Below are 5673 nucleotides of genomic sequence, written 5' to 3'. Positions count from 1 at the left end.
GTAATGCTTATAAGAAATAATAGAGAAGGTTTGAGGTGAAAAAGTCATGTTCCGAGGTACAAAGGAAAAACCAATAACAACCCAGAGTTTGGAGTTTCATTCTGCCCTGCTCTGATAATATCACTATGGTGATGTTCTCCGTAAACAATTGCAAAATAGCAAGATGAAAAGGAACAAGCAAGTTCCACCCAGGCGATCTGGAGTTATTTTAGGGATCAAGGCAGTGTCATCTGGGGTAAATATGGAATGCAAAATCTGTTCTTGTAATAATCATCCCCTTCTTTTGTGAGGCTGAACAAAGACCTGGCAAATCAGTCGTTTTGTGCTCAAAGAAGCACTGACCCAGTGTTCTCAGGGCCAAAGAGAAAGTGAAGCCAAAAAAATGGAAATGATGGTTAATAACAGATGCTGGAATTATTCTTCTCACACCCTTGGACTCTGAGACTCCACTGAGCCTGGTGTGGAGTCCAAGCGGGTGGAACAACGGTGATGTTCTTGGGTAGGGTTGGCCCAGTTGAGAGGCTGGGATCGGGACCCCAGGGGGCTGAGCTTGGTTGCCTGCCCTTGAACTTGATTCTTGGGCCAGAGTCGGTGGAGGGAAGCATCTTCAAGGCCACGGTCTGTCTCTGGGGCATCACCATCTGCTGCAGATGACATTTACTGCTCCTATCCTCATGCTATTCTCTTTGAACCCCTGACTCAGCGAGCCCCAGTCCAAAAAGCAGAACTAGCTATTTTTTGCATCAAGAAAAAGATGTCAGGCAATACACTTGCCGAATTCTTTGCTGACCCTGAAACGCTTCCTCTTTGCACTTAACTCCTGTTCTTCCCTTATTCTCTTTGCTGCCTTCTCTTCTAGACCACTAAATTGCAAGCGCCGCTATCTTCTCCAGTGAAGATGCTCAAGGGAAGGGCTGTACTCAGCCATGGAGGCTGGCACAGTGCCTGGGGCACGCAAGTTTCTCCATAAATGTCAGCTCGTAGGAGGTGAATTCAAAATCCCATGCCTACCCTAAAATGGACATTTCTCCGGCAGATCTGAGACGGAGGCTATTTGTTCATTCATTCAACAAATATTTATTGAGCACCTACTAGAAACCAGAATTTGTGCTAGGGACTGGAGCTGTAAGGGAAACAAGATTCCAGGGCCCTGTCCTTATGGAGATTACATTCTTGTACACTGTAATGCAAGTGGTGAGCAGAGCTTCCATCTTGTCACAGTGGTGAGCACAACCTACTTCTCTGACCATTGGACAAAAAATTGCACTCCCCACTTACCTTGTCTTATTTTATATTTCTTTGTTGTTGATCTTTCAGTCTTTGCATGCAAAAATGTATCCTCTTTGAGGGTGCTTTATGATGTTCATTGCTGAATCCCAAGCACCTAGAACCACTTCTAGCATACAGCAGGTGTGTTGGTCTATTTGGGCTGTTAGAACAAACTACCATGGACTGAGCATTTTATAAACAGCAGAAATTTACTTCTTACCGTTCTGGAGGCTGGCAAGTCCAAGATCATGGCGCCAGCAGATTTGGTGTCTGGTGAACGCCCTATTCCTGGTTCACAGGTGGTGCCTTCTCGCTGTGTCCCCACATGGTGGAAGGGGCTGGCTAGTGCCCTATGGTCTCTTTCATAAGCACACTGATCCCAATCCTGGGGTCACCACTCTCATGCCCTGATCACTTCCCCAAATGCCCACCTCCTAATACCTTGGAAGTGAAGATTTTACATATGAATATTAGGGACACAAAAACATTCAGACCATAGCAAAGTGTTCAACAAATACCTGTCAAATCAATTTATTTAATAAACTCTGCAATCTTCTAGAACTTTCTAGCACAAATCTCCAGGGAATGAGCTGAGAACTCCAGAAATTCATAACTACAAATTACAACTACCCAGGACTTTCCAGATTACAAAGGAGGGAGGTGCATGGGAAGGAGCCTTCCCCTCTCTGAGTCCTGGGTTCCTTCTTGTAAAATAGAAACAATAACACCTACCTTTGGGGCCTGTTGTGAGGATCGGATGAAGTAATGCGTGGGAATTACTCAGCCCAGAACCTGGCAAGCAGTATTTGCTCCATGCCTGGGGACAGTGCTATTGTTTATTATTTGAGCTTCCCAATTCTGTGTGGACATTATTATTAGCTTGGCCATTTAACTGACACGGAAAACAGGACTAACAGGGGTATACTAATTTGCCGAGGGTAGCTCAGGAGGGACTAGAACCCCAGCTACATACACCCATGGGGCTGAATTCCAAACACAATGCCTTATCTACCACCCCAGGGGTGCCACCTCTGGAGGGAAAACACAAGGGTGCCTCCTGATTCTTCCAACTCCCGGCTCCACCACCCCATCCTCTCCCACCATTGTGTTGTTCTCCATTCTCAGTCTACCCCACCCATCACCAAGGGCACAAAAGAGCTCAGAGGAGAAGCAAGCTTGAGGGGAAGACTGTGCATTTGGTTAGTAGGAGCAGGACGAATCCCCCTCCCGCCCACCTGCGGCTTCCTGTGATGCTTCCTCCAAGTTCCCCACACCCCCCTCTTCTCTCATGCCTTGGGGACCCTCAGCCTGCCAGCCTCTAAGCTGTCGGGGATTCAGATCCAATCAGAAGAGATGGGCCATGAGACCTGTTAGCATAAACAGATCGGGAAATCTTCTTGAAACAGAGAGGTCCTTGAAATTGAACTTCCTAAAAATGATTATGGGTTTTTTTTTTTTTTTTTTTTTTTTTGGTGACGGAGTCTCGCTCTGTCACCCAGGCTGGAGTGCAGTGGCCAGTCTCGGCTCACTGCAAGCTCCACCTCCCGGGTTCACGCCATTCTCCTGCCTCAGCCTCCCGAGTAGCTGGGACTACCGGTGCCTGCCACCATGCCCGGCTAATTTTTTTGTATTTTTTTTAGTAGAGATGGGTTTCACTGTGTTACCCAGGATGATCTTGATCTCCTGACCTCATGATCTGCCCGCCTCGGCCTCCCAAAGTGCTAGGATTACAGGCATGAGCCACTGCACCTGGCCAAAAATGATTATGATTTTTTTAAAAAGTAGGCCAGGTGCGGTGGTTCACACCTATAATCCCAACACTTTGGGAGGCTGAGGCAGGAGGATCACTTGAGGCCAGTGTTACTGGAAAGGGGTCCCAATCCAGACCCCAAGAGAGGGTTCTTGGATCTTGTGCAATAAAGAATTCAGGGCAAGTCCATAGAGTGAAGTGAAAGCAACTTTATTAAGAAAGTAAAAGAATAAAAGAATGGCTACTCCACAGGCAGAGCAGTGGTATGTGCTGCCCACCTGAATGTACTTATAGTTATTTCTTGACTATACGCTAAACAAGGGGTGGATTATTCATGAGTTTTCTGGGAAAGGGATGGGGATTTCCAGGAATTGAGTGTTCCTTCCCTTTTTAGACCATAAAGGATAACTTCAGAACATTGCCACGGCATTTGTAAACTGTCATGGAGCTGGTGGGAGTGTCTTTTAGCATGCTAATGCATTCTAATTAGCATATCATGAGCAGTGAGGTCAACAAGAGGTCACTTTCATCACCATTTTGGTTTTGGTGGGTTTTGGCCGGCTTCTTTACCACATCCTGTTTTATCAGCAAGGTCTTTGTGACCTGTATCTTGTGCCGGCCTCCTATCTCATCCTGTGACTAAGAATGCCTAACCTGGGAACGCAGCCCAGGAGGTCTCAGCGTTATTTTACCCAGCCCCTATTCAAGATGGAGTTGCTCTGGTTCAAATGCCTCTGACACTAGGAGTTCAAGACCAACCTGGGCAACATAGTGAGACACCATCCATACAAAATAAAAATTTTAAAATTAGCTGGGCATGGTGGCATGCCTACAGTCCCAGCCATTGGGGAGGTTGAGGCAGGAGGATTGCTTGAGTCCAGGAGTTTGAGGCTGCACTTAGCAGTGATGGCGCCACTGCACTCCAGCCTGGGTGACAGCATGTCTAAAGAAAACAAACAAAACGAAAACTATAATAGCGTTAGTTGTAATTCATTAAATATTTCCATGGTGCTGGGTAGTGTGAGAGGCAATTTATAAATGTCCAGCTCTGATAACAACCAGGAAAGGCAGGTAGTATTATTCCTATTTTATAGATGAAAAAGTTGAGGCTCTGGAAAATGAATGATCTTGTGGGCCGGGCATGGTGGCTTATGCCTGTAATCCCAGCACTTTGGGAGGCTGAAGCGGGTGGATCACTTGAGGTCAGGAGTTCCACACAAGCCTGGCCAACATAGTGAAACCCCATCTCTACTAAAAATACAAAAATCAGTTGGGCATGGTGGCACGTGCCTGTAGTCCCAATTACTCAGGAGGCTGAGGCAGGAGAATCGCTTGAACCTGGGAAGTGGAGATTGCAGTGAGCCGATATCGTATCACTGGACTCCAGCCTGGGCGACAGTACGAGAGAAAAAAGAAAGAGAGAAAGAGAGAAAGAGAGAGAGGGAGGGAGGAAGGGAGGGAGGGAGAGAAAATGAATGATCTTGTCAGAGGTCATGTGGCTACTAAGTAATGAATGCTGAGGATTTAAACCCTGGTCTATCTGCCCTCAAAACTCATGCTCCTTCTGCCTTACAAAAATGGTGGGGGGTGCAGGGGAAGTTATGTGGCACCCATCCTAGCGTCACTCTGAAAAAAATTGGAAACATCCTAAAAAATACAAAAATTGAGGATGGTTATGTGATTTATAGTGAGTGTAGTCAGTAGACTATTGCAATGACTAAAAACGATGCAAGGGGCCGGGCATGGTGGCTCATGCCTATAATCCTAGCACTTTGAGAGGCTGAGGTGGGTGGATCACCTGAGGTCAAGAGTTCAAGACCAGCCTGGCCAACATGGTGAAACCTCATCTCTACCAAAAATACAAAAAAATTAGCCAGGCATGGTAGTGGGCACCTGTAATCCCAGCTATTCAGGAGGCTGAGGCAGGAGAATTGCTTGAACCCAGGAGGTGGAGGTTGCAGTGAGCCGAGATCGCGCCACTGCACTCCAGCCTGGGCGACAGAGCAAGACTCTGTCTCAAAACAAAACAAAATAAAACAAAACAAAAACAAACAAAAAAGCCAAGACGTTTTGTGCTGTGGCAGTATCATAGCCGATGAAGTTTATCCAAGGCACAATTGTTGCTAATTGAAAACTTTACCCAATACCCCACCATGACAACTTGCAACATATTCAGCATTGGCAATTTTTTTTTTTTTTTTTGAGACAGAGTTTCACTCTTGTTGCCCAGGCTGGAGTGCAATGGTGCAATCCCGGCTCACTGCAACCTCCACCTCCCGGTTCAAGCGATTCTCCTGCCTCAGCCTCCTGAGCAGCTGGGATTATAGGCACGTGCCACCATGCCTGGCTAATTTTTGTATTTTTGCAGAAATGGGGTTTCACTGTTGACCAAGCTGGTCTCAAACTCCTGACCTCAAATAATCGGCCTGCCTTGACCTCCCAAAGTGTTGGGATTACAGGCGTGAGCCACTGCGCCTGTCCGGGTGGCTTTTCTTTAGTACCTCTGTAAACCTGGAGACTCACCTGCTTCTAAGCCGTAGTAACTTTTCCTGCCCAAGCAAGCACTGGCTATTATTCTCATCTACTTCTGTGCCTGTCTACTAATGCCATGCTCCAATCTGGAGCTGCTCTATTCAATATGGTAGCCGTTGCCC

At 46.7% G+C, this 5673-nt stretch overlaps 1 non-coding gene across 1 annotated transcript; it reads left to right on the top strand.

Moving 5' to 3' along the window:
* Nucleotides 1-5085: 5085 nt before the first annotated feature.
* LOC112206936 (U4 spliceosomal RNA) lies at nt 5086-5226 on the top strand. Its single transcript, XR_002941414.1, has one exon. It is a non-coding gene; the product is annotated as a U4 spliceosomal RNA (small nuclear RNA).
* Nucleotides 5227-5673: the final 447 nt, after the last annotated feature.

This window comes from Pan troglodytes, chromosome 1 (assembly GCF_028858775.2).
Source record: "Pan troglodytes isolate AG18354 chromosome 1, NHGRI_mPanTro3-v2.0_pri, whole genome shotgun sequence".
Lineage (NCBI taxonomy): Eukaryota > Metazoa > Chordata > Mammalia > Primates > Hominidae > Pan > Pan troglodytes.
This window is presented reverse-complemented; position numbering and strand designations above follow the sequence as displayed.